Consider the following 12,014-nt stretch of genomic DNA (forward strand, 5'->3'; position numbering starts at 1 on the left):
GCAGTGGCAGGCCTGAGACACCATTTTAGAGCTACTCATGTAGGTGGCACAATCAGTGCTGCAGGCCCACTAGTAGCATTTGTCATCGCCAGCCCTGGCACACCCAGTGCACTTTACTAGGGACTTCATGGTGATACAAATATGCCAAACATGTATATTCAATCAGAATAACAATTTACACAGGGAGCACTTACACTCTGGCACTGGTCAGCAGTGGCAGAGTGTCCAAAGCATCTAAACCAGCAAAAACGAAATCCAGCACAGCATCAAAAATACAGGAGGTAGAGGCAAAAAGATAGGGGAAACCACGCCAAAGATGCCAGGTCTAACACGTGTCCCCTCCAGCTGAAAATGGGGAGAACTACCCACCCTCTTGGGAGTTCTCTTCACTAAGGCGGAAAAACCTGGACAGACCATCAGCGTTGGCGTGTTCCGTCCCAGGGCGGTGTTCCACCGTAAAGTCCATTCCCTGTAGGGAGATGGACCACCTCAACAGCTTTGGGTTCTCACCCCTCATATGCATTAACCATCTGAGGGGCCTGTGGTCGGTCTGAACACGGAAGTGAGTCCCAAACAGGTAGGGCCTCAACTTTTTCAGAGCCCAGACCACAGCAAATGCTTCTCTCTCAATCGCACTCCACCTCTGTTCCCTGGGGAGTAGTCTCCTGCTAATGAAGGCTACCGGCTGGTCTCCTCCCTCCTCAGTGATCTGTGAGAGTACTGCTCCCACACCATGCTCTGAAGCGTCTGTCTGAACTATGAACTCACGAGAAATGTCAGGTGCCTTGAGCACCGGCGCTGTGCACATAGCAGTTTTCAGGGTTTCAAAAGCAGTTTGGCAGGCGTCAGTCCAGTCAACTCTTTTGGGCAACTTCTTGGAAGTGAGTTCTGTCAAAGGGGCGACAATGGTGCCGTAGCCCTTGACAAAACGCCTGTAATACCCGGTGAGTCCTAAAAAGGCTCTCACCTCCGTCTGGGTCTTGGGGGGCTCCCAAGCCAGAATGGTATCAATCTTGGCCTGTAGGGGCGCCACCTGGCCGCTCCCCACCTGGTGTCCCAAATACACCACAGATCCCTGCCCTATCTGGCACTTGCTGGCCTTGATAGTGAGGCCTGCCCTTTGCAGAGCCTTCAACACTTCGCAGAGGTGTTGCAGATGTTCCTCCCACGTGGAGCTGAACACAGCAATGTCATCCAGGTATGCGGCGCTGAATTCCTCCAGCCCGGTCAGTACCTGGTTAACCAGCCTCTGGAATGTGGCAGGGGCATTCTTCAACCCAAAGGGCATGACACGGAACTGGAAGTGCCCCTCTGGTGTTGAAAATGCAGACCTCTCTTTGGCCCCATCAGTTAAGGCAATCTGCCAGTACCCCGAAGTCAAATCAAATGTACTGAGGTAGCGGGCAGCTCCTAACCGATCCACAAGCTCATCAGCTCTGGGGATGGGGTGTGCGTCAGTCTTCGTGACCGCATTGAGCCCACGGTAGTCCACGCAAAACCGGAGTTCTGTGGGGCCACCGGGGGTAGCAGCTTTCTTGGGGACCAAGACCACTGGGCTAGCCCAGGGGCTGCTGGAGGGCTCAATCACCCCTAGCGCCAACATCTTGGAAACCTCTTCCTTGATGCTGGCCCTGACCTTGTCAGCTACCCTGTAAAATTTCTGTTTCACAGGCAGACTATCTCCAGTGTCCACATCATGGACGCACCAGTTGGTGACTCCTGGGGTCAGGGAGAACAGGGAGGAGAACTGACCCAACACTTGGCGACAGTCACTCTGCTGTTCTGGGGTCAGGGTGGGCGAGAGGACCACACCATCCACTGACCCATCTTGCTCCTTAACTGCCAGGAGGTCAGGGAGAGGATCACTATCCTCTTCCATTCCTGCATCTGTAGCCAGGAGCATGGTTACTTCAGACCTCTTAAAGTGGGGTTTGAGGCGGTTCACGTGCAAGACTCTCAGGGGCTGCCTGGGAGTCTTCATGTCAACCAGGTAGGTTACCTCGCTCTTCCTTTCCACCACCTCATATGGCCCAGTCCACTTGTCTTGGAGCGCACAAGGCTCCACTGGTGCCATCACCCACACTTCCTGCCCAGGTTGAAATTCGACCAGAGTGGTATTCTGGTCATACCATCTCTTCATTTCTTCCTGGCTTGCTTCCAGGTTCGCCTGAGCGAGCTTCCTGAAGCGTTGTGTCTGGTTGCGGATGGCCAGCACATAGCTGAACACATCCTGGGGGGTTTTCCCACGGGACTTTTCCCAACCCTCCTTCACCAGTGAGAGAGGTCCCCTAACAGGGTGGCCATACAGGAGTTCGAAGGGACTGAACCCTAAGGACTTCTGAGGCACCTCCCTGTAGGCAAACAACAGGCATGGTAACAAGACGTCCCACTTACGTCTCATGGGCTCCGCTAGGCCCATAATCATACCTTTCAGGGTCCGGTTGAACCTTTCAACCAACCCATTTCCTTGCGGGTGGTAAGGAGTGGTGAACTTATAAGTTACCCCACACTCCTCCCATAGAGACTTCATATACCTAGAGATGAAGTTGGTACCCCGGTCGGAGACCACCTCTCTGGGGAACCCCACACGGGAAAAGATCCCCATCAATGCACGGCCCACCACGGGCTGCTGTGATTGTCCGGAGAGGGACTGCTTCCGGGTACCGAGTGGCATGGTCCACCAAGACCAGGATGAACCTGTTGCCTAAGGCTGTCTTGGGATCCAGGGGCCCTACGATGTCTATGCCCACCCGCTCGAAAGGGGTGCTCACCACTGGGAAGGGCTGAAGGGGGGCCTTCAGCTTCATTCCAGTCTTGCCACTGGCTTGACAGGTTTGGCAAGATCTGCAAAAGGAACCAACGTGCTTTCTCATCTGGGGCCAGTGAAAGTGGGTGACAAGCCGGTTTAGGGTCTTGTCTTGCCCCAGATGTCCTGCAAGAGGCACGTCATGAGCCAGACCCATTAGGAAGTTTCTGAAGCGCTCGGGTACCACCAGCACACGGGCTGCACCGGGCTCAGCAAACTTAGGCTCACTATACAACAAGTCATCTTCCCAGTAGATAAAGTGATCTCTGGCTGCTCCACCTGCTGCCTGGTCTACAGCCTGTTGCCGCAGACCCTCGAGGGAAGGGCATTCTTTCTGCGCCTGGCAGAATTCCTCCCTGGAGGGACCACCTTCTTGCTGCCAATGGGTCAGCTCAGGCAATTCTCCCAGTTCGGCTACCTGTTCCCCTGTAGGTTCCAGGGCATCCCCCTCAGGTTCTGCTCCTTCCTGGACCGTGGGAACGGCTGGGGCTGGTTTCCCGCGCCCTCGGCCTCTTCCTCTCCTGGCAGGTCTCTGGGCCACTGTTTCAGGCTCCAGTTCTGCTGAATCACCCTTACTGGCTGCCATAGCACGCGTGGTCACACAGATCCACGCAGGCAGACCCAACATCTCCAAGTGAGTTCTGTGTTCTACATCCTTCCATGGAGAACTCTCCAGGTCGTTACCTAACAGACAGTCTACAGGCAAGGCATCACTGACAACTACCTCCAAAAGACCAGAGACTCCTCCCCATGCAAAGGGAACTTTCGCCAGCTTGCAGAGGCGCACTGAACTGTCAGCTGCCACTACAGGGCGGAGTACACCAGGGATGATTTGCTCTTCAGACACCCACTGACACCTCACGGATGTCACGCTGGCTCCTGTGTCTCTCAAAGCCTCAACCTCCCTCCCATTGATGGTCACCTTCTGCCCATATTTCTTAGTGTTAGGGGGCAGTAAGGTTTCCTGGACCATCTCTTGGTCTCCTAGAGAGACAAGGGTCATAACCGCTAACTCCCCCCAATCACTAGAAACCAAATCCCCTCCCAAAGCTACACTAGCTAACGCTGGGGTGGGGGCACCAGTGGGTGCTTGCTTCTTCTTGGGACATTTTGGAGCTATGTGGCCCACCTCATTGCAGTGATAGCAGGTAGGTGGGCCCCTGTTGTCTTTATTGTCCCGCCTGCCCTTAGAGGGCCATGGCTGCTTAGGTTTGGGGGTTTGGGATTCCTTTCCCTGGGAACTATTTTGGGGCCCTTCTGAGAACTCCTTTTGGTTACCCTTGTCCCCCCCACTCTTCTGCTGGGGACCCTGCCCACCTTTGGCTGTGGTACCCACAATTCCTCTGTGGACCCTGGTACTGGTCCAGCGGTCCGCCTCCTTAGCAAGCTCAATGGGGTCTGTCAGCTTGCTGTCTAAAAGATGCTGGCGCAGCTCTGGAACACAAAGACTACTCAAGTGCTCCCAACTGATTAAATGCAACAACCCCTTAAAATCAGTTACTTTACTGCCCTTCATCCAACCTTCCAGTGCACGCGAGTACAAATTCACACACTCCATCCAAGTCTCAGACTCTTTCTTCTTGGAGTTCCTAAACTGCAGTCTGTACTGCTCTGGGGTAAGGCCATACCTGAGACATAAGGCCTCCTTCATATTGGGGTAGGTCATGGCACCTGCTAATTCTAAGGGCTCTAGAGCACTCCTCCCAGATGCCTCAAAATGTTTCCACAGGCCCGCCCCCCAATGCTGATCAGGCACACCATTCATCTTCAATGCAATTTCATACGAAGTGAACCAGGCATAAATATCCTCACCCCTATGGTAATTCTGTACCAGGTCCTTGGGAATATATACTTTACCCCCATGCACTGGCTGCGCGCTGCCACCATTAGAACTGGCATCCACCTCCTTGGCTTTAAGATCCAGTTCTCTCATGCTCAACTCATGAGCCAAAAGCAATTTCTTCTCTTCTAAGGCGCGGGCACTTTTGCTCTCCTCCGCCGCCTTTTCTCTCTCTTTATCCATTTCAAATTGCTTCATTTGCATTCTCATTTTCATGACTTCCAATTCATATTCTCTTACTCTCTGATTTTCTTGTAACTCTTCTGGGGTGAGGCCCCTACCGGAGTGGTTGCTGCCAGCTCCTGAGCCTACTCTGCCCACTGGCAGATCTTTGATTTGAAAACCATTTTCTACATCCACATCATCTTCTCCCTCTTGTGCCTCCCAATGGGCCATCAAGATTTTCTGAAGCTCCTCCTTTCTGTAGGCGCTTTTTATGGGGCACTCAAACTCAAGGCAGAATTTCCTAAGTTGCTCAACTTTGTATGAATACAAATCTCCAATGGCAAACTCCATCTCTACTTCTGCCTCTTTACTGGGTGCCTTCCCATGCACAGACATGATGTGTTGAAGAGTTACTCAAAAATAGAAAAATCAAAACCAAAAACCAGTAGTATGCGGTGGCGTAGTGGTCTGCACTCACTAGTGATGTACACCAATTACTGTGGGTCAAGTACAAATACAAGTTCAAATCCCACCGCCTGACCACCAATGTTAGATCTGGGGGTCTCTAGTTGGCAGGGGTAGGTACCACTGTCCAAATAGGGACCCTTGCTTCTAGTCAGGACAAGGAGATAACTCTCTGAGATAACCCCTGCTCGCCCTCTAGGTAGCTTGGCCTGAGCAGTCTAGGCTAATCAGAGGCAATGCGTAAAGTATTTGTACCAACACTCACAGTAACACAGTGAAAACACCACAAACTGATTCCACAACAGTTTAGAAAAATAAAGGTATTTATTCTAAAACTACACAAGACCAAAACGATAAAAATCCAACATACACGGTTCAAGAATATGGTTTCAAAGAGTTCTTAAGGTTGCGTTAAAGTTCGTCAAGTTGCGGTAAAAATAAACCACAGTTGCGTGAAAAGTTCACAGTTGCGTCACGTTTACTCACAGTACCTTTAGTTGCAACAAAGTTCCAAAAGCAGAAGCTGGTGCGGTGGAAAACAAGCGATGCGTTGCTCCTGAGACCCTGGGGAGGCGATGCGACAGCCCCGCTGCAGCAGCGGGCGTGTTGCGACGAATCCGGTCTGTATGGGGAGGAAGGACACTTGTATGGATTCCGGTGCGTAGGTTCCGTAGGAAGTCTGTTCTCGCAAAGGCACGATGCGACGATCTCGTAGGTGCTGCGACGATCTCCGGGGCGACGATGCGCGGTCCAGCGGCGATCCTTTCTCTCGCAGCTCCTCGATGCGATGATTCTGCGACGACACTCGCAGCGACGTGATGCGGTCCGCAAGCAAGCGGTGCGGCGTTCTCACCCAGCGACGACAGGCTCTGCGACGATACTCGCAGCGATGTTCGATTCTCCCGCACCGGTCTGGTGCGTCCCGCAAACGGAGGATGCGACGTCTCTGGCAGCGGCGTCAGGCGCTGCGACGATCTCGACCTCCGTAGCGGCGGGAAACTTCTCGCACTGTCGGGGATGCGCTCCGCAAGCGAGCGATGCGACACTTTTCAATTTCAAAAGTCTCTCAAGCTTTAGTCTCAAGCTTCCCAGCACAGGTCCAACCTCCAGAGGCCCCACAACTGGATCAAGCACTCTAGGAGGGACAGAACTCACTCAGCAGAGTTCAGGGAAGCTGGGGGTGAAGTCCTTTTGTTCCTGGGACTTCAAAACAGGGAGCCAGCTCTTCTCAGGCCCTTGGAGATTCCTTTCAAGACAGGGGACACAGCTCACAGCAAAGTCCTTCCCCTCTCCTTGGCAGCAAAGCAACAGCAGGTCAGTCCAGCAGAGCAACAGCAAGACAATCTTCCTTCTTCAGAGTCAGCTTTCTCCTTGGCAGAGGTTCCTTCTTGATTTCCAGGATGATCTAATTTTCTGTTGTCAGGGGTCCAGTACTTATACCCCTAAAGTCTTTGTTCTCTTGGTGCATGTGGGCCCTGTGCCCGGTCTGAACCAGTTCTGGGTGGATCCTGAGCACTTTGTTTTGGTGGCTGCATCTTTCCTTTCAGAGTGAGGGGCAGGGTCCTCAGCCGCCCAGCAGGGGGGTGGAGCCAGCATTGTGGAAGGCAGGCACAGCCCTATTCAGCCCAGGTGCTAACTCCTCCCACCACTCAAGTCATTCAGCCTAGTGCTGACTCATCCATCCTGCCGGGGAGTTCCCCAGCCCCTGTCACTCACAAACCAGACAGTCAATACACAAACAGGCCCAGGCACACAGAAGGTTCAGACAAGAGAACAGCAACTTTCTAAAAGTGCTGTTCTCAAACACAGGATTTAAAAACAACCTTTCCTAAAAGATGTGTTATTAAATTCTGAGTTCAGGGATACTAGATACTTATGTCCTATCTTGTTCCTATGGGAAGAAATGCTGTTAACCACTGTAGCCAGCATCCCCCATGTTAATCTATGGAGCAAGATAGCCTTACAATAGTGAAAAACGAAAATGGCTGTAATTCACTACCAGAACATGTTACCTGCACCAGTACATGCTCTACCTTTTACATACACTGCACCCTGCCCAGGGGGGTACCTTGGGCCTTCCATAGGGGTGACTGATGTGCACAAAAAGGGAAGGGTTAGGCCTGGTCAGTGGGGACACTGACCAGGAGGACATGGCAGTTCTAAACTGCCCATAGGCACTGCAGTGGCAGGCCTGAGACACCATTTTAGAGCTACTCATGTAGGTGGCACAATCAGTGCTGCAGGCCCACTAGTAGCATTTGTCATCGCCAGCCCTGGCACACCCAGTGCACTTTACTAGGGACTTCATGGTGATACAAATATGCCAAACATGTATATTCAATCAGAATAACAATTTACACAGGGAGCACTTACACTCTGGCACTGGTCAGCAGTGGCAGAGTGTCCAAAGCATCTAAACCAGCAAAAACGAAATCCAGCACAGCATCAAAAATACAGGAGGTAGAGGCAAAAAGATAGGGGAAACCACGCCAAAGATGCCAGGTCTAACAGATTCAATGTTAAAATTTCATCGAAATTGACCATTTTGGGAACGTTCAACAGCTCCGCGGTAATCGTTTTTCGGCAGAAAATTGATTTTTTGGACTGTACCTAAAATGATTCAAAATGTCAATTGGATCGTGCCTAATGTTGAATAACCACTTTTTAAACTCTCACAGTGACCAAAATTGCCATTTTTACAGAGTTTTGCTTACTCAGAAGCTTCAATTTTGACCAACTTCACGCCCAGAAATTACTTTAAACACATTTTTTTTAGTTGATAAAGTAATAATTCACATCCAACAGCAATTTACAGCCAAAAGAATAAATGTTAAAATTTCATCGAAATTGACCATTTTGGGAACGTTCGACAGCTCCGCGGTCATCGTTTTTCGGAGGAAAATTGAATTTTTGGACTGTACCTACAATGATTCACAATGTCAATTGGATCGTGCCTCATGTTGAATAACCACTTTTTAAACTCTCACAGTGACCAAAATTGCCATTTTTACAGAGTTTTGCTTACTCAGAAGCTTCAATTTTGGCCAATTTCAGGCACAGAAATGACTTTAAACACATTTATTTTAGTTGAAAAAGTAATAATTCACATCCAACATTCATTTACAGCCAAAAGATTCAATGTTAAAATTTCATCGAAATTGACCATTTTGGGACCGTTCGACAGCTCCGCGGTCATCGTTTTTCGGGAGAAAATTGATTTTTTGGAATGTACCTAAAATGATTCAAAATGTCAATTGAATTGTGCCTCATGTTGAATAACCACTTTTTAAACCCTCACAGGGACCAAAATTGGAATTTTTACAGAGTTTTGCTTACTCAGTAGCTTTAATTTTGACCAATGCCAGGCACAGAAATGACTTTAAACACATTTATTTTAGTTGAAAAAGTAATAATTCACATCCAACCACAATTTACAGCCAAAAGATTAAATGGTAAAATTTCATCGAAATTGACCATTTTGGGAACGTTCGACAGCTCCGCGGTCATCGTTTTTCGGCAGAAAATTGATTTTTTGGGCTGTACCTACAATGATTCAAAATGTCAATTGGATCGTGAATCATGTTGAATAACCACTTTTTAAACGCTCACAGGGACCAAAATTGCCATTTTTACAGAGTTTTGCTTACTCAGAAGCTTCAATTTTGAGCAATTTCAGGCACAGAAATGACTTTAAAAACATTTATTTTAGTTGAAAAAGTAATAATTCACATCCAACATTAATTTACAGCCAAAAGATTCAATGTTAAAATTTCATAGAAATTGACCATTTTGGGAACGTTCGACAGCTCCGCGGTCATCGTTTTTCGGCAGAAAATTGATTTTTTGGACTGTACCTAAAATGATTCAAAATGTCAATTGGATCGTGCCTCATGTTGAATAACCACTTTTTAAACTCTCACAGTGACCAAAATTGCTATTTTTACAGAGTTTTGCTTACTCAGAAGCTTCAATTTTGACCAATTTCAGGCACAGAAATGAATTTAAACACATTTATTATAGTTGAAAAAGTAATAATTCACATCCAACATTAATTTACAGCCAAAAGATTCAATGTTAAAATTTCATCGAAATTGACCATTTTGGGAACGTTCAACAGCTCCGCGGTAATCGTTTTTCGGCAGAAAATTGATTTTTTGGACTGTACCTAAAATGATTCAAAATGTCAATTGGATCGTGCCTCATGTTGAATAACCACTTTTTAAACTCTCACAGTGACCAAAATTGCCATTTTTACAGAGTTTTGCTTACTCAGAAGCTTCAATTTTGACCAATTTCAGGCACAGAAATGACTTTAAACACATTTATTGTAGTTGAAAAAGTAATAATTCACATCCAACATTAATTTACAGCCAAAAGATTAAATGTTAAAATTTCATCGAAATTTACCATTTTGGGAACGTTCAACAGCTCCGCGGTAATCGTTTTTCGGCAGAAAATTGATTTTTTGGACTGTACCTAAAATGATTCAAAATGTCAATTGGATCGTGCCTCATGTTGAATAACCACTTTTTAAACTCTCACGTGACCAAAATTGCTATTTTTACAGAGTTTTGCTTACTCAGAAGCTTCAATTTTGACCAATTTCAGGCACAGAAATGACTTTAAACACATTTATTTTAGTTGAAAAAGTAATAATTCACATCCAACATTAATTTACAGCCAAAAGATTCAATGTTAAAATTTCATCGAAATTGACCATTTTGGGAACGTTCAACAGCTCCGCGGTAATCGTTTTTCGGCAGAAAATTGATTTTTTGGACTGTACCTAAAATGATTCAAAATGTCAATTGGATCGTGCCTCATGTTGAATAACCACTTTTTAAACTCTCACGTGACCAAAATTGCCATTTTTACAGAGTTTTGCTTACTCAGAAGGTTCAATTTTGACCAATTTCAGGCACAGAAATGACTTTAAACACATTTATTTTAGTTGAAAAAGTAATAATTCACATCCAACATTAATTTACAGCCAAAAGATTCAATGTTAAAATTTCATCGAAATTGACCATTTTGGGAACGTTCGACAGCTCTGCGGTCATCGTTTTTCGGGAGAAAATTGATTTTTTGGAATGTACCTAAAATATTCAAAATGTCAATTGAATCGTGCCTCATGTTGAATAACCACTTTTTAAACCCTCACAGGGACCAAAATTGGAATTTTTACAGAGTTTTGCTTACTCAGTAGCTTTAATTTTGACCAATGTCAGGCACAGAAATGACTTTAAACACATTTATTTTAGTTGAAAAAGTAATAATTCACATCCAACCGCAATTTACAGCCAAAGGATTAAATGTTAAAATTTCATCGAAATTGACCATTTTGGGAACGTTCGACAGCTCCGCGGTCATCGTTTTTCGGCAGAAAATTGATTTTTTGGGCTGTACCTACAATGTTTCAAAATGTCAATTGGATCGTGAATCATGTTGAATAACCACTTTTTAAACGCTCACAGGGACCAAAATTGCCATTTTTACAGTGTTTTGCTTACTCAGAAGCTTCAATTTTGACCAATTTCAGGCACAGAAATGACTTTAAAAACATTTATTTTAGTTGAAAAAGTAATAATTCACATCCAACATTAATTTACAGCCAAAAGATTCAATGTTAAAATTTCATAGAAATTGACCATTTTGGGAACGTTCGACAGCTCCGCGGTCATCGTTTTTCGGCAGAAAATTGATTTTTTGGACTGTACCTAAAATGATTCAAAATGTCAATTGAATCGTGCCTCATGTTGAATAACCACTTTTTAAACTCTCACAGTGACCAAAATTGCTATTTTTACAGAGTTTTGCTTACTCAGAAGCTTCAATTTTGACCAATTTCAGGCACAGAAATGACTTTAAACACATTTATTTTAGTTGAAAAAGTAATAATTCACATCCAACATTAATTTACAGCCAAAAGATTCAATGTTAAAATTTCATCGAAATTGACCATTTTGGAAACGTTCAACAGCTCCGCGGTAATCGTTTTTCGGCAGAAAATTGATTTTTTGGACTGTACCTAAAATGATTCAAAATGTCAATTGGATCGTGCCTCATGTTGAATAACCACTTTTTAAACTCTCACAGTGACCAAAATTGCCATTTTTACAGAGTTTTGCTTACTCAGAAGCTTCAATTTTGACCAATTTCAGGCACAGAAATGACTTTAAACACATTTATTGTATTTGAAAAAGTAATAATTCACATCCAACATTAATTTACAGCCAAAAGATTAAATGTTAAAATTTCATCGAAATTGACCATTTTGGGAACATTCAACAGCTCCGCGGTAATCGTTTTTCGGCAGAAAATTGATCTTTTGGACTGTACCTAAAATGATTCAAAATGTCGATTGGATCGTGCCTCATGTTGAATAACCACTTTTTAAACTCTCACGTTACCAAAATTGCCATTTTTACAGAGTTTTGCTTACTCAGAAGGTTCAATTTTGACCAATTTCAGGCACAGAAATGACTTTAAACACATTTATTTTAGTTGAAAAAGTAATAATTCACATCCAACATTAATTTACAGCCAAAAGATTCAATGTTAAAATTTCATCGAAATTGACCATTTTGGGAACGTTCGACAGCTCTGCAGTCATCGTTTTTCGGCAGAAAATTAATTTTTTGGACTCTACCTAAAATGATTCAAAATGTCAATTGGATCGTGCCTCATGTTGAATATCCACTTTTTAAACCCTCACAGGGAACAAAATTGCCATTTTTA

Source organism: Lissotriton helveticus, chromosome 9, assembly GCF_964261635.1.
Source record: "Lissotriton helveticus chromosome 9, aLisHel1.1, whole genome shotgun sequence".
Taxonomy (NCBI): Eukaryota; Metazoa; Chordata; class Amphibia; order Caudata; family Salamandridae; genus Lissotriton; species Lissotriton helveticus.